At 39.1% G+C, this 24,792-nt stretch overlaps 1 protein-coding gene across 1 annotated transcript in view; it reads right to left on the reverse strand.

Moving 5' to 3' along the window:
* LOC121381334 (ETS-related transcription factor Elf-3-like) overlaps nucleotides 1-23,240 on the reverse strand; it is a 61,604-nt gene extending 38,364 nt beyond the window's left edge. Inside the window, exon 1 of the mRNA XM_041510606.1 lies at nucleotides 22,985-23,240. The gene's annotated coding sequence lies outside the window, so the exon portion shown is untranslated. The remainder of the gene's footprint in view (nucleotides 1-22,984) is intronic.
* Nucleotides 23,241-24,792: the final 1,552 nt, after the last annotated feature.

A 24,792-nucleotide genomic window follows, 5' to 3' on the forward strand; every position in this document is an offset into this window, starting at 1 on the left:
TTCTAGTTCGACATTTCTGTCCTGGAGAGGCAGTCATAGCTGATGGTTTGTGCTCCCAGAACAGTGTGCTTGAACCTTTAACTTTTGAAATACTGTAAAAGAAAAGAAGCAAGAAAGAATTCGGCTAAGAAAAGTATGATTTGTCGTAAAGAAACTATTGATATGCACATAGAAGTAAAGAACACCTCAGAACATTTTAAATTACCCTGTTTATTTCGACACTTGGAGATAGACAGACAGACAGACAGACAGACAGACAGACAGACAGATAAATAGATAGATAGATAGATCGATCGATGAGAGACAGAGACACAGATACTACTACTACTACTACTACTACTACTACTACTACTACAGAAAAGCAGCAAGGGATCTTTGAAATGCACTTTTCCACAGCCAGGACAGTACATCACATTTGACGTATCAGTCGCACTAGTCGCGGAGCGCTGGTTGCTAGCTGCTGGGAGAACAAAACGTCAGATTGTTAGACCACGAGGGGACATGGTCACTCGATGGAAAGAAAGAAATGTTTTATTTAACGACGCACTCAACACATTTTATTTATGGTTATATGGCGTCAGACATATGGTTAAGGACCACACATATTTTGAGAGAGGAAACCCGCTTTTGCTACTTCATGGGCTACTCCGATGAGCAGCAAGTGATCTTTTATAGGCACCATCCCACAGACAGGGTAGTACATACCACGGCCTTTGATATACCAGTCGTGGTGCACTGGCTGGAACGAGAAATAGCCCAATAGACCCACCGACGGGGATAGATCCCAGACCGACCGCGCATCGAGCTAGTGCTTTATCACTGGGCTACGCCCCGCCCCCTCACTCGACGGACGCCACACCTCGAGGTTCAAACAGGAACTGAAGTACGTTTACAATAACCGTAAATATTACATGTTAAACACATACGGGATATTCCAAAAAGGTAAATGTGTCTGTAGGCACACAAATTACACGCCACCATCACTCCCATTATATGAAACGTTACCAGGTTTACTATTCTCACGTGTCGTACTCTTAGGTAACTACATCTGTTTGATGTCTTATGCTGGGGTTAAACTGTCAGCTGTCACGACGAAGTTGGCCAACTCGACGGTTGCGTTGTAATTTCCCCAACTCCCGACTTACAACGGGTGCGCTCAGATTAACAACTAGTGGGCTATACGACGAGAATCGAGTTGTAAGCGCTGGACAGTCGTAGAAGTCGCCTCAGCTGAAAGTTGGCTAACTTTGTGCTGACAGTTGGTAGTCTCAGAATAACATAACATAGTGGTTATTTTGATAGATAGAAAGAAAGAAGAAACCTGTTGTCGCTACATAGGCAAAGGATCTTTTATATGCATATTCACATAAACAGGACAGTACATACCACGGTCATCGATGTACCAATCGTAGGACACTGGTTTTGCACCGGGGTGGGGTAGCAGACATTCAGACAGAACACAAAATGACCGCTAGACTGGTTTGTACTCCTCGAATGAGAACACTGAAAACCAGTCAAGTAGTCCGCTAACATTAGCGTTGCTCGATGTTGCTGAACGCTGGCAACTCCATAGAGGGCGGTCGAATCTTGGATCCATTGCGCCTCAGGAACGCGGTCTACCACTGAGCTACATCCCGTCCCAACATAATATTAGATGGAACCTAGCCAACACACAATGTCTGTGCAAAGACGCCACACGTCAAATGGTCTGTCAGCAACTGAATTACTGACGTACAACATAATATTAGATGGAACCTAGCCAACACACAATGTCTGTGCAAAGACGCCACACGTCAAATGGTCTGTCAGCAACTGAATTACTGACGTACAACATAATATTAGATGGAACCTAGCCAACACACAATGTAGGTGCAAAGACGCCACACGTCAAATGGTCTGTCAGCAACTGAATTACTGACGTACAACATAATATTAGATGGAACCTAGCCAACACACAATGTCTGTGCAAAGACGCCACACGTCAAATGGTCTGTCAGCAACTGAATTACTGACGTACAACATAATATTAGATGGAACCTAGCCAACACACAATGTCTGTGCAAAGACGCCACACGTCAAATGGTCTGTCAGCAACTGAATTACTGACGTACAACATAATATTAGATGGAACCTAGCCAACACACAATGTCTGTGCAAAGACGCCACACGTCAAATGGTCTGTCAGCAACTGAATTACTGACGTACAACATAATATTAGATGGAACCTAGCCAACACACAATGTCGGTGCAAAGACGCCACACGTCAAATGGTCTGTCAGCAACTGAATTACTGACGTACAACATAATATTAGATGGAACCTAGCCAACACACACTGTCTGTGCAAAGACGCCACACGTCAAATGGTCTGTCAGCAACTGAATTACTGACGTACAACATAATATTAGATGGAACCTAGCCAACACACAATGTCTGTGCAAAGACGCCACACGTCAAATGGTCTGTCAGCAACTGAATTACTGACGTACAACATAATATTAGATGGAACCTAGCCAACACACAATGTCTGTGCAAAGACGCCACACGTCAAATGGTCTGTCAGCAACTGAATTACTGACGTACAACATAATATTAGATGGAACCTAGCCAACACACAATGTAGGTGCAAAGACGCCACACGTCAATGGTCTGTCAGCAACTGAATTACTGACGTACAACATAATATTAGATGGAACCTAGCCAACACACAATGTAGGTGCAAAGACGCCACACGTCAAATGGTCTGTCAGCAACTGAATTACTGACGTACAACATAATATTAGATGGAACCTAGCCAACACACAATGTCTGTGCAAAGACGCCACACGTCAAATGGTCTGTCAGCAACTGAATTACTGACGTACAACATAATATTAGATGGAATCTAGCCAACACACAATGTCTGTGCAAAGACGCCACACGTCAAATGGTCTGTCAGCAACTGAATTACTGACGTACAACATAATATTAGATGGAACCTAGCCAACACACAATGTAGGTGCAAAGACGCCACACGTCAAATGGTCTGTCAGCAACTGAATTACTGACGTACAACATAATATTAGATGGAACCTAGCCAACACACAATGTCTGTGCAAAGACGCCACACGTCAAATGGTCTGTCAGCAACTGAATTACTGACGTACAACATAATATTAGATGGAACCTAGCCAACACACAATGTCTGTGCAAAGACGCCACACGTCAAATGGTCTGTCAGCAACTGTGACGTACAACATAATATTATATGGAACCTAGCCCACACGTGCAAAGACGCCACACGTCAAATGGTCTGTCAGCAACTGAATTACTGACGTACAACATAATATTAGATGGAACCTAGCCAACACACAATGTAGGTGCAAAGACGCCACACGTCAAATGGTCTGTCAGCAACTGAATTACTGACGTACAACATAATATTAGATGGAACCTAGCCAACACACAATGTCGGTGCAAAGACGCCACACGTCAAATGGTCTGTCAGCAACTGAATTACTGACGTACAACATAATATTAGATGGAACCTAGCCAACACACAATGTCGGTGCAAAGACGCCACACGTCAAATTGTCTGTCAGCAACTGAATTACTGACGTACAACATAATATTAGATGGAACCTAGTCAACACACAATGTCGGTGCAAAGACGCCACACGTGAAATGGTCTGTCAGCAACTGAATTACTGACGTACAACAGTTCTCTCAAATATTGTACTGGCCCTCGGGCCTAAGTTCTGCAGGTCGATTTTCGTAAAACGCTTGCAAATTATTTTCACTGGTTCTCGAAGTGGTCGTCGGTAAGGTAAAAACAGGTCAAGTACGCATTACCGACAAACGTCTGTTGTTCTAATGTCATCTTCGCAAGCCAAGGTACCATTCTCTATAGTATTCTGCAATGCGAAATGTCATATACTCATGCGAAATGCAGTATACTATACGGAATGGTACCTTGGCTAGCAAAGATGACATCAGAACAACAGAAACACGGAGAGGGATATAGCTCAGAGGTACAATAATCGAGTCGCTTGACGTTTGATGGGTAGTGAGATCGATCGCCATCTAATAAACTTGTTCCAACCAGTGACCCATGACCAACACATCACAGGCCTTGGTATGTGCTGCCCTGGTTATGGGACTGCATATTAAAAACTGCTGCTTCTAAGGTTGCGTAGTCGGTCGATCGCTCTCTCTCTCTCTCTCTCTCTCTCTCTCTCTCTCTCTCTCTCTCTCTCTCTCTCTCTCTCTCTCTCTCTCTATCTATCTTCTCTGTCTCTCTCTCTCTCTCCCCAATTCCTCCCCCTTCCCTCCCTCTTTCCTATTTTCATCCCCTCCCTCGCTTTCTCTTTACACAAACCATATCACACAAACATCCTGACACACAACCTAGTACAACCAGGATGTGTCCTCGGGTATGTGCTTCTTGGACGTGTCTACATCACCCACTACCTACGATTTAACAAAGAAACACTGCAGTTATAAAGAGCAATGTTTTCTCTCATTCATCTCACAGATTAGCAATCGTGTGTACTCTTAAACACAGCAAACAAAAAACCACAATTACGTAGTCCGCTGGGATTTATACTAGTGGTACTGTTGCACTCGCAGTTTTTACAACTTCCTGGACAGAAAGCTATATCACTAACCAACTAACAACTAACTCACTGTCCTGGACAAACATCCCAGGCAAATGAGGCATGCGCCCAGGAAGCGAGCTTGAACCGTAATTGAATATAAGCACGAAAATAAGTTGAAATGAAATAACTACGTCTCAGTGCCTGTTAAAAAGTATCAAATTATCATATTTTTATTTATTTATTTTTTTAGACTGACTTAGAAAATATAATTTCAAGCTTCATGAAACAGACCGCTTTCTGTACAACGGTAGGGACGGGACGTAGCCGAGTGGTAAAGTGGTCGCTCAATGCGCGGTCGGTTTGGGATCGACCCCCGTCGGTGGGCCCATTGGGCTATTTCTCGTTCCAGCCAGTGCACCACGATTGGTATATCAAAGGCCGTGGTACGTACTACCCTGTTTGTGGGATGGTGCATATAAAAGATCCCTTGCTGCTAATCGAAAAGAGTAGCGCATAAAGTGGCGACAGCGGGTTTCTCTCCCAATATCTGTGTGGTCCTTAACCATAAGTCTGACGCCATATAACCGTAAATAAAATGTGTTGAGTGCGTCATTAAATAAAACATTTCCTTCCTTCCTTCTTCACTACGGTAAGTATTGCTGATTATTTTTACATCTTGACCAGTGGGTTTTTAGAAATTGTACATATAACTAGTGCCTTTCTCTTATTTCAAATAGACTTTTCTTTTTCTTTTTAACCAGTCCAAATTGAAATTATTTAATTTACAAAAAAGACAGATTAATGGAGACTAGAACGAAATAAAACCTGTGAACAACAGAAGATGTTCAGGAGGGCAAGTTTATAGATTGGTTTTTATGCCTAACGTTTTTATGACGTAACAGAAGACGATGGTACCAGTCAAATAGATCACGAACGCTCGACTTCCTGAATACGCCATGCGTTCCAGTCTGTACAGTTTATTTTTTATATATATATGCGGTCTGTATTCTGGTGAAACTTAAACGTTTGATGGGGCACATTTTTAATCAACTCACTTACTAAACTTTGGTTAGCAAACGCACTAATACATAGCCTAAATAGTGAACTCCTTGATTAGTGTAAACTCTCAAGTTTGTGAATTGACAGATTTGCAAATTCGTTGGTTTGTAAACTCTTTGAATTGTGAACTCGTTGGTCAGTTACATCATCGGTTAGTTAGAAGTTAGTAAGCAAACGTTCTATCTACTGTTTTTAAACGCTCGAAGTTGAAGTGATATTCTCTCTCAACGAGGAAGTGGATTAAAGCTCGGACATGTGAAAGTCACGGTTGTGGGCATGTGAAACTTCCCACTGTATTCTGACTGTGCGGCTTCAAAAACCAGATTACCTTCGAAATCCACCGTTATCGTTTTACTCCAACTGTTTTAAGTCGTGTGGACGAATTCACTTATACTGTCGCCAGTACGAACTTGAGAAATAGTGTATGTCTGTGTCCATTATTGTGTGTATGTGTTTGCGTGTGTGTGTGTGTGTGTGTGTGTGTGTGTGTGTGTGAATGTGTGTGTATGTGTGTGTGTCTGTATCGGTGTGTGTGTGTGTGCGTGTGTGTGTGTGTGTGTGAATGTGTGTGTGTGTGTGTGTGTCTGTATCAGTGTGTGTGTGTGTGTGCATGTGTGTCTGTATGTGTTTGTGTGTATGTGTGTATATGTGCGCGCCTGTCTGTGTATGTGTCTGTATCAGTGTGTGTGTGTGTGTGAATGTATGTGTGTATATGTGCGCGCGTGTATGTGTATGTGTCTGTATCAGTGTGTGTGTGTATGTGTGTGTGTGTGTGTGAATGTGTGTGTGTGTGAATGAATGTGTGTGTGTGTGTGTGAATGTGTATGTGTGTGTGTATGAATGTGTGTGTATGTGTGTATACATGCGCGCGTGTATGTATGTGTCTCTATTAGTGTGTGTGTGTGTGTATTAATGTGTGTGTGCGTACGTGTGTGTGTCCGTATGTATGTATTAGTGTATGTATGTGTGTGTTAATGTGTGTATGTATGTACGTGTGTATTAGAGTGTTTGACACTGTGTTTGTGTGTTAATATTATTGAAGTACTTTTTCATGTTTTGTTTATATTGTTTAAAGACAACACTAGAGCACATTGATATATTACTCATTTGGTCGTTGTGAAAGAGGAAACCTGATACATTCGATCAATTTATATGCACTTCCCAAAGGTAGGACAGCATACAGCGCGACTTTTGATATACACGTCATGAAGAGAGTAAGCCCACCAAAAGGATTCGATCCTTCGACCCAAGCACCTCGAACAGGCGTTCTATTAACTGAGCTAGAACGCTAGTTTTAAGTGAAGACGGACATCATATTGAGGGAATTTCGTTTCCTTGATGAAGATAGCTGCTGAAACGTTGGGTAGAAATTGTAACCAAAATAATGAATTGTTAAACAGCGTTTATCAGTTTGGGATTTAACAATTATAAACTGTTAAATAGCGTTTATCAGTTTGGGATTTGGCCTCAGACCACAATTAATTTCGCTATATGTTTCTATATAGCCTTAGTGGCTATAACATTTTTAATATCAGCAGGCCCGTGAAGTTTTGTATGTACCTTTGCCTGCATGGGGGACACATACCCTGAAAAGGACAACCCTGTTGTCCAGCTCTTTCTCCCAGCATATTGGTTTAAACAGACACGCCCTCTAAACCAGGCCGGAGTACACCCATTTTACACAAAAAGCATTACTTTTGCATGGGCCGGAATTACCACAAACAAGTCTTCAATGTCAGCAAGTTACACATGTTTACAAACTACATGCTATCCCCTGTCACTTCAATCAAACAGTTGCCATTTCATAGCTGTCTGCCATGAAATAATCACAGTCAAACAGCAGACTACTTGCGCGGTCAAATTTCCGGATTTTTGACAACCAAATGGGAAGATAACTGTAATCTGAGACCTATCAGTCCATTTTTCCCCCTAAAAACTGGCCCACACTAATGCATTCCAATGATATACATATTAAAGCAATGCTCAGTAAGTATCGGAATGTCACCTTTAAATTGAGAGTATATAGAGGCTGTGTTAAAACACCTACCACAGTGCCTTGCCATGGCCAATTTTAGCAATGGAAACTTGAGGGACACCAACTTCAAAATGTAATAACTTTATCAAATTTTGAAATTTCTTCATACAATGAGCAGCTATTTCTTCTTCTACATATGTTCTATCTGCACAGTGTGTCTTGGAAAGATTTTGAAATATTTAAAGGAAAAAAAATCAATCATTAGATTTTACTTCATTTTTAATGAAATATTAAACTTAAATTTAAATTTTTGAAAAAAATGTAATCTAAAACTGTAAAATTTTGCATTTAGTGGACGCTTAGTAAAGATATGGTGACTGAATTCATGATACATTATTAGAAATGTGTCAGAGGGATGGTGAAAGTCACAAAATTGGGGCCATTTGCAACAAATTTTTACACACTAATTTCAGGGAAAATTAGACATGATAGGCCTCAGATTCAATTTTGACCTGCTGTATTTACTTGATCTACTTCATTTACTGTATTAGACATGTAGCCACTTTGTAAAAGGCAAAACAGTCCATATAAATGCATATTAATATGAATATGCCCTACAGATATTACTTAGGTATACACCATAATATGTTTTTTGTTGACGACAACTTTGAAAATGAAGATTTAGTCACAAAATGCTGATATAAATCCTACCAAGAGGTACTTGCACCATATTTTTTCAGTTTCCAGTGATAACTGTCAACATGTGTAGTCATGTGCCAGTGTCTTGGTTACCTCAGTGTAGTATTTCTTGATTGGAAGGATGTTTGTAGTAATGACCACTGAATATGCATTATGGATTATTCTGCCATATGTATTACAAGCCAAATGTTAACCTTTTTGGCACATTTTCTGCAATAAACTTGACAAGTATACCAGCATCTGATTACTGAACACAATAAATACATTAAGACAGCATAGAATATTAGCCTATTAGATTTTCTAAGGATGAAAGACCATTTTTGAAACATGACTGAAGTGTGTAATTTACATAAATGTAGGTGAAATGTATTATTAGAGTACTTAATCTTGTTAAAAACTGTATACTATTTATTTAAAGTGTTTAATTACATTTAGTAGTGATATATTCATTATATTTAGATCTTCTGTCCAATTGCAATAATTGAGAAACTCATTAAAATTCAATATGTAAAAAAAAATTAAAATCTCAATATTGACTAACAAAATCCAACTTGTTTTGCTTTTTTTTTACCAAATTATTAGCTCAAAAACTGTTAAAAAATATTGCAACAACCTGTAGTAACATCAGAGGTCATTTTATGCTATTTTTGGAGGATATTGAAATTACAAAGTTGAAAATTTTAATTTTAATTTTTAATAAATTCAAAAAAACTCCCTTTTTTAATTTAATAAAATATTTAAAAAATAAATAAATTAGTTTTCAATTCCTTGTGGTATTCACAATCAGTCTGTGTAATTTCACCTCTCTGGTTATAATTTATTCATCAGAATAAAAGCATTTAACCGGTGTAATGTGTGAACTATATCAGGCCTCAGACCACAATTAATTTCGCTATATGTTTCTATATAGCCTTAGTGGCTATAACATTTTTATTAATATCAGCAGGCCCGTGTAGCCCAGTTCTGTATGTACCTTTGCCTGCATGGGGGACACATACCCTGAAAAGGACAACCCCTGTTGTCCAGCTCTTTCTCCCAGCATATTGGTTTAAACAGACACACCCTCTAAACCAGGCCGGAGTACACCCATCTAACACAAAAAGCACTACTTTTGCATGGGCCGGAATTACCACAAACAAGTCTTCAATGTCAGCAAGTTACACATGTTTACAAACTACATGCTATCCCCTGTTACTTCAGTCAAACAGTTGCCACTTCATAGCTGTCTGCCATGAAATAATCACAGTCAAACAGCAGACTACTTGCGCGGTCACATTTCCGGATTTTCGACAACCAAATGGGAAGATAACTGTAATCTGAGGCCATTTAACAATTATAAACTGTTAAATAGCGTTGATCAGTTTGGGATTTAACAATTATAAACTGTTAAATAGCGTTTATCAGTTTGGGATTTAACAATTATAAACTGTGAAATAATAAAGCAAAGGGATTAAACTGCAACTGTTATTCCTGGTGCCGCATAGGCCCGTAGCCATTTTGTTTTTCCCAATATGTCCCCCGACCCCCCCCCCCCCCCCCCCCAAGCAACTCACTATAAGCCTAAACGACCCCCCCCCCCCCCCCTCCCCACCCCCCCCCCCCCCCCCCCCCCCCACACACACACACACACACCTCTCAAAATCCTGGCTACAGGCCTGTCGGTCATTAACATTACGGATAACAGAAACTCCCTTGAATTAATTACAGTCCGCTAAGTTATGAATATGCATATAAATTGCACCACTGATTGTCAAAAATCCTGGAAGATATTTATTTCACAAAGATTTAAAAACAACAAAAGAAAACTGATTTAATAAAATAGTTTAACTCAGTTTTGTCTTTATATCCAGTTAAGTTTCAAATGCACTTTCCTGTCAACAGGGTCGGGCGTAGCCCAGTGGTGAAGGGTTTGCCTAATGCGCGGTCAGTCTGGGATCGATCCCCGTCGGTGAGCCCATTGGGTTATTTCTCATTCCAGCCAGTGCATCACGACTGGTATTTCAAAGACCGTGGTATGTGCTATCCTGTCTGTGGGATGGTGCATATAAAAGATTCCTTGCTTCTAATGGGACAATGTAGCGGGTTTCCTCTCTAAGACTATACGTCAGAATTACCAAATTTTTTACATCCAGTAGCAGATGATTAATACATTAATGTGTCGTTAAAGAAAACAAACTTTCCACTTTGTCCTACGAACATTTGTCTTGTCTGTCTGTTCAGTAGTTTAGTGAACATACTCAGTTGTCTTGTCTGTCTGTTCAGTAGTTTAGTGAACATACTCAGTTGTCTTGTCTGTTCAGTAGTTTAGTGAACATACTCAGTTGTCTTGTCTGTCTGTTTAGTTTAGTGGTTAGTTTTTAATGGTTAGTTGTTAGCGGTTAGTGAGAGACAAGTCAGTGTAACTCACCGTGGGTGGAGAGCCGGTACTGGAATTCGAACCTAGCTGCCAACCTTAATTCTTAACCACTAAACCCCCGAGTCTGGCAGAAAACTAAAATATCCAACAAGGCACACGACTGGCACGGACAGTGCATATTATTTAAAGGGGTGCATGCTGATCTTATAATACATGATTAAAATATTTACTGGTGAGTGGAAATTTAAGCGCGTGCAAAGTATATAAATTATATGCAACAGAAAAGAACTACAGTTGGTTAGATTGGTCGTTCATCAACGGCATAGGAGGAGAGTAGGAAACAGCACAAGCATACGTATATGACAAGATGGTTTACAGGAGGGGTGTATACATGTAAATATATCAAAGTATGAAGGAAGGAAATGTTTTATTTAATGACGCACTGAACACATTATATTTGTCGGACATATGGTTAAGGACCACAGATATTGAGGAAGGAAACCCGCTGTCGCCACTTCATAGGTTACTCTTTTCTATTAGCAGCAAGAGATCTTTTAACATACACCATGCCATAGACAGGCTATCACATACCACGGCCTTTGATGTACCAGTCGTGGTGCAGTGGCTGGAGCGTGAAATAGCCCAATGGGTCCACTGACGGGGATCGATCCCAAACAGATCGAGCGAGCGATTTACCACTGGCTACGTCCTGCCCCCATATCAAAGTATGATAGACAATGCACAATATACATGTATGGGTTAACAGGGTTCGACAAATACACTACTTCTCAGTCCTGGATAGACAATGCACAATATACATGTATGGGTTAACAGGGATCGACAAATACACTACTTCTCAGTCCTGGATAGACAATGCACAATATACATGTATGGGTTAACAGGGTTCGACAAATACACTACTTCTCAGTCCTGGATAGAAAATGCACAATATACATGTATGGGTTAACAGGGTTCGACAAATACACTACTTCTCAGTCCTGGATAGACAATGCACAATATACATGTATGGGTTAACAGGGATCGACAAATACACTACTTCTCAGTCCTGGATAGACAATGCACAATATACATGTATGGGTTAACAGGGCTTCGACAAATACACTACTTCTCAGTCCTGGATAGACAATGCACAATATACATGTATGGGTTAACAGGATTCGACAAATACACTACTTCTCAGTCCTGGATAGACAATGCACAATATACATGTATGGGTTAACAGGGTTCGACAAATACACTACTTCTCAGTCCTGGATAGACAATGCACAATATACATGTATGGGTTAACAGGGTTCGACAAATACACTACTTCTCAGTCCTGGATAGACAATGTACAATATACATGTATGGGTTAACAGGGTTCGACAAATACACTACTTCTCAGTCCTGGATAGACAATGCACAATATACATGTATGGGTTAACAGGGTTCGACAAATACACTACTTCTCAGTCCTGGATAGACAATTATTGGTCTGGCCATTATCGACCGCATTACATAGGGCACTAGTCAAAGCTTCTGTGAGGCTGGTGACTTGTTCAAACATTTATTAAACTGGTTTACGCTGGACAGCAAAACCTACTTAGCAATTTGGCGAATTGGTCCGAAAATCTTCAGTCAAGTGCAAGTTTCAGTCAGTTAAATAAAACAAACAAGAAAATAAACAGATCTGTAAACAAGACACGATTTTCACATAAGCTTTTCGACCAATATTCACATATTAAACATGTATTTATAAGCCAAATGTGGCGAACAACAGCGTAAACTATGGCCATCTTAGGAGACTCAGTTTGTGCTAGGTATTTTGTATTCGTTGTTTTAAAATTAAAGCCATCGATGAATGAAGGAAGGAAGGAAGGAAGGAAGGAAGGAAGGAAGGAAGGAAGGAAGGAAGGAAGGAAGGAACGAACGAACGAACGAACGAACGAATGTTTAACGATATTCCAGCACGAAAATATACATAGGCTATTTGGGTATCGAACAAAAGTAAACATATGAATAGGATTATAATTATATAGCATAGATCAAAGGGAGTGAAACGTGGTAGAATAAAGATCCCATCGAGCGCTCGTCTCACGTGCGGAGAACGTTGGATCGACCGTACTTGTCAGTATGCATCATGTAAAGACAATACCTCAGTTGTCTCCCCTCCCAGTTACGTGAAATCGTTTCCTCACGTTCTACTGAACCTATGAATGAATGGATGTTTAATGAAACTCCAGCAGAAAAAAACAACATATATCGGCTATTGGGTGTGAAACAATGGTAAATATATAAATCAATTGATGATCACCATCATTAAAAAAATGTTCAAGTTAAATTAAAACACAGTGTAAAGAACTGTGCAAAATATACCCTACTGAACTAGCAATAAATCAAATGTACGTCATACCATCAACCTATATCAATAATAGGAATAACTGCAGACGGGTTTTTTAAATAAGTATATATATATATATATATATATATATATATATATATATATATATATATATATATATATATATATATATATATATATATATATATATATATATATATATATATATGGACCTATTTCAATAGACACTGAAAGCAGTGTGTTTTATTTTCATCAATAAACCAATATGTATTCGATTTATTTGATATGTTGTCTACTAAGATGTTTGTACCTGATAAATCAACGGACCAAGGTTGTCACAATCGAATTCAGGGAGCGGTTAGGATGTTTAATAATGGGGAGGGTAACATTAATGTAACGTGGCATTGATACACAAGACATTTCACTTCACTTCACTTCACTTCACTTCACTTCATTTCACTTCATTTAAAGACAAAATTAATTCCTAGTCAGTTTGCCAGGGCCCTAAACCTTGCAGTTCAGTACCCACAATTGTTCTTTGTGTTTTTTCCATCTTTTGGAAGGTGATGGTTGAGAATTCAAGGGGTGCAATCTTGGCACCATTGAGCATTTTAGAATATTCAAGATGGCGTCAAAGATCGATGCCAAATCCCAGAACTCGCAATATGTCGGATATTTTATTACCTATGACGAAACTGTTCATGTCTATGATGATGTTTTAGGGGCCAAGTAATTCGTTTTGAACTACCACCATCTAATCAATTTTGCAATCTTCAGTTCCTCAATCAGCACCTTCCAAAGATGCAAAACCCACAACAAAACAAAACTGGACTGGATAAACATACCATACTTGATAAAAACAAAACAAATAGGAAGAACCCAGGCACTTTGACCCCCTCCCCTTCCCCCGCTCCCTCCTAAACCCTTTCTCTGTCTTCCTATCTATCTCTCTTTCTAACACACGCGCACAGTTACTCACTGGCATATAAAATTATATTTAAAAAAAAACAAAAACAAAACCATAAAGTAATTTAAATTTAAATGTAAAACAAAAATGTCATCATCAACTGTTGTGAGGACAGCTTCAATTATCATAAACAAAGGATTAAGTCGTGGGAAGACAACTGCGCAACAGATTTCGACACTGATTGATGGATAACTCTGTCATGCAATAAACTGATAACCCAGTCTTAATGGCGCTTAACTAAGGCCGGGTCGGGTAGACGGGCACTTTGCTTGCCACGACTGTTGTCAGAATGTAACACAGCCTGTGTAGTAGACCTACTAATGTGTGTTCTCTTCAGCACCTGTATATATGATTAGTTGTATGCATGCAGGCATATGATAACATACACTGCAGCTGTTACACTAGTTATTTTGTTTTGTCATTATTATTCTCAGTCTCAATAATGGAACATAGATAAGGATATAAAGTAAAAGTAAAGTTTGTTTTATTTAACGACGCCACTAGAGCACATTGATTTTTTTATCTTATCATCGGCTATTGGACGTCAAACATATAGTCATTCTGACACTGTTTTTAGAGGAAACCCGCTGTCGCCACATAGGCTACTCTTTTTTACGACAGGCAGCAAGGGATCTTTTAATTGCGCTTCCCACGGGCAGGATAGCACAAACCATGGCTTTTGTTGAACCAGTTATGGATCACTGGTCGGTGCAAGTGGTTTACACCTACCCATTGAGCCTTGCGGAGTACTCACTCAGGGTTTGGAGTCAGTATCTGGATTAAAAAAGATCCGAACCCAATACCTACCAGCCTGTAGTCCGATGGCCTAAGAGAGAAAGAGAGACACACACACAGAGAGAGGGGGGAGGGAGAGATAGACATAGTGACAGAGCGAGTGACAGAGAGAGACAGATATTGATCGACAGAGCTTGATAGTCTAGCAGGCGAAAAGAACGTAGGGGATGAAATGAAAGTGATGGAGAAATGTAACATGAATTAATATATATCTGCAAGTCTTTATTTTTAAAATCAGTGTAAATATATATAGACTAGAAATAAGAGAGAAAAAAAGAGTGAGCGACGGAGAAAAAAGAACACAAGATAGACTTGTCGTTTGAGAAATGTGAGTGATTTGTGACATGCATACGATTCAGGAATGACAGCCGCTATTTTGGTTAAGTTTTTTTCTTTCTTCTTCTTCCACGTATATCCAGAGGCTGTTTTTGTTGATGTGTGACCACGGTCAGAGCAGGGTCAAATCGTCACTGACCCGACGTCATCGTCGTTCACGTTAACCCGGCACGCGGGGACTGTTACTATGTCGCCTTGGTAGCGTAGTAGTTAAACCATCGGCCTTAAGCCTGGAAGGTACTGAGTTCGCATCCTGGTACCTTCATCATCTAGAGTGAGTTTTAACGTCTCAGTGGTGAGGGGTAAGACCACTATACAGACTTCTCTCAACAAAGTTAAAGGTTGCTTTGTTTAATGACACCACTAGAGCACATTGGTTTATTTGTCCTCGGCTATTGTATGTCAAATTTTGAGTCCTAGAGAGGAAACCCGCTAAATTTGGTATATTAGTAGCAAGCGATCTTTTATACGCACCATCCCGTAGACGAGATAGCACATATCGCGGCCTTTGGTATATACCAGTGGTGGTATAGTGGCTGGAACGAGAAATAGTCCAATGGGCCCACCGACGTGGATCGATCCTAGACCGAGCATCAGGCGTGCGCTTTACCACTGGGCTACGCCCCGCCCCGTAACGAGAAATAACCCAACGAGCCTAGACCGACCGCGCATCGGGCTACGTCACGATCCCATCGGCCTTAAAGTTGGTAGGTACTGAGTTCACATCCCCGTACCTGCTTCATCTAAAGTGAGTTTTAACGTCTCAGTGACAAGAATAAAGCCACGATACAGACTTCTCTCTAACCGACTAACCATCAATCCACTGTCCTAGATAGATAGGTAGAGTGCGTGCCCATGACATCGTTCTTACACCTAAAGTGGCCTGGAGTGTAATTCACAAAATACTCGCAACTTTGCGATCTTTTAGTGCAGTGCAAAACGACTTGTAAAGATAACTTGCGATGTTGCTAAAAGGAGCCTAAGAGAGCTTTGTGAACTCGGCCTCTGGGCCCCGATCCACGAGAGAATTGTAGCTAAAGTTAATTGTAGTGACTTACGTGAGTTTTACAATTGGCACCGTAAACTTTACAGTCGTTTCACAAAGCAACCTTACGGTAGTCGTAAGTACTCCTTTAATGACAGAAATTTTCTTTGTGAAGAAGTGCGAATTAGTTAAATAATAAATTGGCTATCGACTTTTAGAAACATCTTGGATGTATTCATTAGTATCGGACATCCATGGAGTAACTGTCAGTGTATTTGCTAAGCGATAATTGTCGAATGCATAAGACATGAGAGTAATCTCCCATATTTTCGTGTGAAGGCCGTGTGGCCTAGAATGTTTTTCATCGAACGCCGAGTTTCACAAACCGTATTTGGTTGATATTAGATCCATTTTTATACAAAAAGTTTAAAAAGAGAAAATGAGAAAATTATTAAATCATTATCTAACTACCATTTGACATCTACGTTAATGGCTTTTAATTGCTTCGTACCAATTGTAAATATTCACCGTAATTTACGACGATGGTAAGCTACGCCGCATCGTGGAACGGGCTGGCGATTGTAGAAAAAGGTTCAGGTCGCGATGGTAGGTATTTATGACGATAGTAGGGCTAAGATCGCTTCGTGGAACGGGCTGGCGATTGTAGAAAAAAGGTTCAGGTCGCAGTGGTAGGTATTTATGACGATAGTAGGGCTAAGATCGCTTCGTGGAACGGGGACCTGGCTCCATATTCATAAACATACTTAAGTATGTATTTAGGTATCATGCATTGACTTAAGTACGTTTATGAATACGGAGCCTGGTCTATTAAATAAGAAGGAGCGGGATTTAGGTCAATCGGCTGAGTGTTCGCTTGAGGCGCTTGCGCAACAGGATCGAACCATCCTCGGTGGATCCATTTAACTGATTGGTTTTTTTTCTCGTTCCAACCAGTGTACCACAACGGGAACAAAGGCCGTGGTATGTGCTTTCATGTCTATGGGAAAGTGCATATAAAAGATTTCTTGCTGCATTAGGAAAACTGTAGCGGATTTTCTCTAATGACTAAGTCAGAATTACCATATGGTTGACATTCAATAGCCGATGATTAATTAATCAATGTGCTCCAGTGGTGTCGTTAAACAAAACAAACTTTATTAAATAAGAAAACTAACACACTGTTGCCTCGTAGTGATAAAAGGAGTTTATTTATACACTATACATTTAACCACAAACAAAACAGCACATGTTACAACTTTTGATATATCAATGGAGGGACACTGTTTGGAATGTATAATAATCAGTCAAACTGTGTCCCATGAAAAACCACGTCCATAATGGGTTTTCATTAACTAATGTAATTACTGCAGAATACTCTTCAATATTAATTATTATATAAACTTGTACATAAGGTAGCATATATAGAAATAATTCATCATTATATAAACTGGATTAAAACATTTTAAATAGCAAAATTGTTTGGTACATATCCACGTCCATAACGCTCCTAAATGTAGCTCACTAAGAGCGAGTCTAAATGTCTACCATCAATGTGGCCCCGGGGTCGCAACCTACTTTTATCTTGTTCGTACAGAAGTAGCACAAAACATTCATAATGAAGTCCCGGCAGGTAATTTAATTACAATGACTAGACTGCTGAGAGGAGAAAAAATACCATACTAGCCTATATTATAGAATCGTTAGTTGAGAAAAACAATATCACTGTTTAAGCTCTTTGAAATGAGTATGTCCAAAAACGTCTTGCTGGTGACAACTGGCACTGGAAGAAACCTCGATAGCTCAGTGATAAAGATTTCGCGTGATTTGCGGTCGGTCTAGGATCGATCCCCGTCAGTGACCTATTGGGCTGTTTCTCGGTCCATCCAGTGCACCACGACTGGAATATCAAAGACCGTGGTATGTGTTATCCTGTCTGTGGGTTGGTGCACATAAAAGATCCCTTGCTTGTGGCCAGTTATGACGCTGCCGACTAACAGATACTTTTTAACGACTATGATTACATATGGCTTATATCTTTGGTGAACAACGTATCAATGGCTGTGTATCTAATGTTTCTTATCGCCCTAGTCTTTGTGGGGACCAGACGTAGCCCAGTGGTAAAGCGCTCGCTTGATGCGCGATCGGTTTGGGATCGATCCCCGTCGGTGGGCCCATTGGGCTATTTCTCGTTCCTGCTTAATGGCCATAATTCTAATAATAGTTTTCAACAGGAATCTCACATACGTTGCAAAAACTGATATCATATTTACTCTTCAAAATAGAAGAAACTTTGTAACGACAAATGTTAAATGTACTTGAAATAAAGATGCATTATCACAGTTGCAAATGTCATATTTTCTTATCTAATTGTTTTGGGATCGATCCCCGTCGGTGGGCCCATTGGGCTATTTCTTGTTCCAGCCAGTGCACCACGACTGGTATATCAAAGGTCGTAGTATGTGCTATCGTGTTTGTGGGATTGTGCTTAAAAATATATCCCTTGCTACTAATGGAAAAAATATCGCGGATTTCCTCCCTAAGACTATAGTCAGAATTACCAAGTGTTTGACATCTAATAATTATTTGATGATTAATAAATCAATGTGTTTTGTTGCTTGAAACAAAACAAACAAAATTTATTTGAACGAAACCGTTTTAGTTGTTTGAAACACAATTTTGGTCTGAGTGATTTGACATCGGTCATTCAGTTACCAGAGGCGCAAAATGTGGTATCGTTCTTAATAAATAATTATTGACAGGTACAAGACAAATATGTAGATTGACAGGGGTAAATAAAGTCGTTATAAAACACTATTAGCTTTTCTTTTTCTGATTTTAACGACTACTTAACAAAACTGTTCTGAATAAAACAGACGAAATAGTTTTTGTCATCATTAGAATATGGGCTTTTAGTAAGCCGCACTGCATTTAGGATCTGCTCGTGCATATAATGGTATAACCTAGTAGCACAAGATACCACCCACCCCACCTCCAATATCACAGATGCAGTTCAGCATCTAATACTAGGCTCAGACTACCAACTTCCACGACAAAGTTTACCAAAGTTCTGCTCTCACCACTTCTACGACTGTCCAGTTGCTAGTATGAGCGCTCTTACAACTCGATTCTCGTCGTAAACGACTTCTACGACTGTCCAGTTGCTAGTCTGAGCGCTCTTACAACTCGATTCTCGTCGTAAACGACTTCTACGACTGTCCAGTTGCTAGTATGAGCGCTCTTACAACTCGATTCTCGTCGTAAACGACTTCTACGACTGTCCAGTTGCTAGTCTGAGCGCTCTTACAACTCGATTCTCGTCGTAAACGACTTCTACGACTGTCCAGTTGCTAGTATGAGCGCTCTTACAACTCGATTCTCGTCGTAAACGACTTCTACGACTGTCCAGTTGCTAGTATGAGCGCTCTTACAACTCGATTCTCGTCGTAAACGACTTCTACGACTGTCCAGTTGCTAGTATGAGCGCTCTTACAACTCGATTCTCGTCGTAAACGACTTCTACGACTGTCCAGTTGCTAGTATGAGCGCTCTTACAACTCGATTCTCGTCGTAAACGACTTCTACGACTGTCCAGTTGCTAGTATGAGTGCACTCGTCGTAAGCTGGCAGTTGGTGAAATTACAACGCAATCGTAGAGTCGGCCAACTTCGTCGTGCCAGTTGACAGTCTGAGCCTAGCATAAAAATCTCGAAAGGACATCTACACGTGTCACTGTTTGGAGTCCTCCAAAACTTCTGAACTGAATGTGCGCGTACCACAAACGTGACATTATTTTAAATCTGTATGTATTCAAGTTGAGACATAATATTATTCATCAGCATTCAAAAAGTGTATATTTGTATTTATGTTTTTATTCATTTGTTTGCACATGATACAGTGGTTATAGGTCGAAAACGAAATCACTGCGCTATGTTATTTTATTTTAATGTCCTCTTGGGTGGTCTGTTGCGTTTGCGGGGACGGTTGTTTGTTTCTTCGTTTTCTTCTTTGAAAGGATATTGTTCGTGAATTTGCTTTTACGTTAACACTTTCGAAATAAATGGATCGTTGTAGTGATGGCGACGCGGTGCAGTTTCTGTGTGATTTTATTGGACCATGTTCTCAAGTAAAGCGTGGTGTCACATTTATGATTTTCCAGGTGGAATGAATCTGAAGTCATTTTCCAAACTCCCTGCAGAGAAAACGTACTATCAAACAGATAATTATTTTAAAGGTTTATGGCTTTCCGCAGCTTGCCAGTGTATGGATTTGTACAATTTACATAAAATGGTCACGTTTATTTGTTATACCTTCACCTATTTATATTGGTCTTCTTAGTAAGAAAGTTAAAAATGCAAATGACGTATTATTTCAGGGAGAAGTTTTTACTATAGCCAATGATGCTGGGAGATCATCATAGTAACAAACTTATAATAACTGGGTCATTACTAATATTTCGAAGCTTTTTATGCAGTCGTGGATTCAAGGGGAGGGCGCTGAACTGCAAACCGCACCCATCTCCATTCCGAAAATCAAAGTGCTCTGAAAGGTTCAATGTTTAGCAGATGAATGTGTGTGCGTGCGTATGAGTGAAACCTCTCAACATACATACATACATACACATACATACATACATACATACATACATACATGCATACATGCATGCATGTATGTATGTATATATATATATTTGAGGACTTTTTAATACTGTAGGTGCCCCGTTTGAACGTTGAATTCTGGAGATGTCCTTTCTAAATATTGCACCCATTCCTGGAATACTGGAGGTGCCCTTTTTAAACGTTGCCCACCCTCACTTGAAAAACCCTGCATCCGCCGGCATGGTTAGTAATGAGAATTAGTTACAGTTGGATATCCCTTACGTTTGCATCATTAAATTGGCTTTCACGGCAAATTAAATGTAAACAACATATTCACTATTTGCAAACATGGGAGCAATACGTACCACTATCATGTTATCAAGACTAAACTAGACTTTTTATCACTGGAAACTGGTGGACAGTGTTACAACACATAGTTAATGAATATGTTGCTGCAGGGACGACTGCGTGTTTTTTCTAGGGGTGCGACGTTAAAGAGAGTATCTTTAATATTTTAAAGCTAAATATTTGTTTTATTTAACGACGCAACTAGAACACATTGATTTATTAATAATTATCAGCTATTGGATATCGGACATTTGATCATTCTGACATGTAGTGCTAGTGTTACAGGAATCCCCCTACATTTTTCCGTTAGGAGTAAGGGATCGTTAATATGCACTTTCCCAAATCAGGGTAGTACATACCACGACCTTTGATATGCCAGTCGTGGGACACTGATTGGGACAGGAAAACAACTAGTCAGAGAAAGAGTTCACCGAGAGGTTTCGATCCTATGGTTAAAGCAATTCAGGCGAGTGCTCTGCCGATTGAGCTGAATTCTTCCGCCACCATGGGTGCATTTTGGGAGTTTTTCTTTGTTTTTTGTTTGTTTTTTGTTGTTTGTTTTATTTGAGGGGGGTTTGTAGGAGGGTTTTTCGAGGGGGTTGAGGGGCGAGAGACTAGGGTGGCAATGGGCAGTTTGGCTGTTTTCTAAAACGACTAACATTTATAACTTTGGTGGAGACTTTAGTTCCTCGTTATCGCTCTTGTTCCGTGTAATTACAGGAACTCACTTAGGCAATAGGAAATATTACTAGTACAGTAGTTTCTGTACTTTATGTCTATAAAAACAGCTCATCATTATATGCTTTGATATAATGACAGCTCATCATTATATGCTTTGATATAATAACAGCTCATCATTATATGCTTTGATATAATAACAGCTCATCATTATATGCTTTGATATAAAACAGCTCATCATTATATGCTTTGATATAATAACAGCTCATCATTATATGCTTTGATATAATAACAGCTCATCATTATATGCTTTGATATAATAACAGCTCATCATTATATGCTTTGATATAATAACAGCTCATCATTATATGCTTTGATATAAAACAGCTCATCATTATATGTTTTGATATAAAACAGCTCATCATTATATGCTTTGATATAAAAACAGCTCATCATTATATGCTTTGATATAAAAACAGCTCATCATTATATGCTTTGATATAAAAACAGCTCATCATTATATGCTTTGATATAATAACAGCTCATCATTATATGCTTTGATATAAAAACAGCTCATCGTTATATGCTTTGATATAAAAACAAAGTAAGACTAAACCCAGAAACGTGTAGCTATACAAATAAATTCTTTAAAATACTAAAATTTACTATAAAATACATTAACACTGCAGTTAATATGCAAACACTTTGCCACCTTACGTTACCATAGATATAGAGACAGACAGGCAGGCAGGCAGGCACTTAGACAGACAGACAGAAAGATAAATAGATATATAAATATTTAGATATATAAATATGGTTGTAGATATCATATTACTACTAATTAAACAAATTAAAAATGCATTAGTTAATTAAAATTAGTTTGTTTAACAACATGGCTTGGACATATTGATTAATCATCGGCATTTGGATGTCAAACACGTGCTAACTCTGACGCGTAATCATCGGCATTTGGATGTCAAACACGTGCTAACTCTGACGCGTAATCATCGGCATTTGGATGTCAAACACGTGCTAACTCTGACGCGTAATCATCGGCATTTGGATGTCAAACACGTGCTAACTCTGACGCGTGATCTTCAAAGGAAACGCACTACACTTTACCATTAGCAGGATTTTATATGCATTTTATATGCATTTTTAAATAGACACGACAGCACATACCACAGCTTTTGATATACCAGTCATGGAGCAATTAAGTTCAAACTAAATAATATGCAAATAATAAACACTTACCTGTGTATCTTCAGACGATTTCTCAAAGTCCTTTTCATAAATATAACTGTACGTGCAACTGCAAACCGTCTCACTACGTACAGAAACCCGTTAACTTGTACTACAGTACAAATTACAATCATGCGATGATTTGTTTTCTTTTCTTTTTTCTTTCTTTCTTTTTTCTTCTCTTCTTCACTTTCTCTTTCAAAGAAATGCTATCATAACCATAGACTTGCACCTTATCGGGGTAACTCTTTTTAACTCCATTGCCGCTCGTCAACTCTGTCTTGCTAAGTCCATTGAGTGACAGTTTTATTTTTAACCAATGCATGTTTTAGTTCACTCAAGCGAAACTGAGATTCGTGTGTTACGGATGATCCCATTTTACGTTGTTTTGTTTACGCCAGCCAGTAACCGTGTCGATAAAAACAGTGAACAAAAAGGACGTGTGTCAAGTCAATGTTTACATGCCGGCTTGACATTCCCCTGCACCGCATACGTCTCTGTCGCTCAGGTGTAATTTTCTTCCTGCTATTTGAGCGTTTTGATTGGATAAAAAGTCCGCCGAATCAGCCAATCAAATGAATTAGGTCATCGTTCTACTCTCAATGAAGCTCGCTCAGTGGGTGTGCCGTGTGTAAAACAGCGGCACACAAACTTCTTCTTAACTTAGTTTGTTGGGGCCTTTTTTTTGTCTCTTTTTTTTTTGTTTCTTTTTTTTTTTGAGGGGAGGTCTTCTTCTTTCTTTCTTTCTTTCTTTTTGTATTCCTTTTTTCTTTCTTTCTTTCTTTCTTTCTTTCTTTAATTACGCATACAGCACTGTTTGATTGGGAATGAGTGAATATACGGATGTTTAACGGTACACCAGTACATTTAACAAACTCGGCTATTGGGTGCCAGACGAACATGCATGAACAAACAAAAGTGGACACATACATATTATTTGACAAAACACAGATAATGGAAAATAGTTCAATAATATATTTTGTTGTTGTTGTTGTTGTTGGGGTGGGGTTTTTTGGGGGGGGGGGGGGGGTCTTTTTTAAAATTTATGTAATGCATGAATGAAATTGAATGACAATCGATACAACGTTAAATCAATACCAGAGATACACAACATGAAATAGAAAATGTCTGAACAAAAATATTTATGGTCAGCTGTAAGAAACAAAGTATAGTGGTGTTATCTTTAGACGATTAAACTAAGAACAACATAGTTGAAAAAAATATGTGAAATATCATAGATCAATATTTACAGAACATTTTTTTTTAAAAGAAGGTGATAGTGTACTATATTGACTATTCTGATGGGAAAACACGAGAATGTTGTCAGTTGAACACGTTTAATTGATGTATGGGTGGATTCTAGGAGGGGGTACTTTTAACTCCGGGTGCCGTGTTTAGTTGGGAGCGTTAGATTAACAACGATAGTCCTTCCCAGCATCCATGAACATTAATACAGTGGAGTAGCGAGGGGGAAACGGGAGTCATGCCCCCCTCCCCCCACCCCCAAATCAAACCTCTTTTTTAACAGTATTACTTTTTATAAAATCATACATACATATATACGTACATACGTACGTACATACATACATACATACATACATACATACATACATACATACATACAAACATACATACATACATACATACATACATACATACATACAAACATACAAACAAACATACAAACATACAAACAAACATACATACATACATACATACATACATACAGTGGAATGCCAGTGCGTTAATATATATGTATGTAACAGTCAACCTCGACATACATACAATATATAGATATTCATACATCAATACATACTAGC

This window comes from Gigantopelta aegis, chromosome 9, assembly GCF_016097555.1.
Source record: "Gigantopelta aegis isolate Gae_Host chromosome 9, Gae_host_genome, whole genome shotgun sequence".
In the NCBI taxonomy this organism is placed as follows: domain Eukaryota; kingdom Metazoa; phylum Mollusca; class Gastropoda; order Neomphalida; family Peltospiridae; genus Gigantopelta; species Gigantopelta aegis.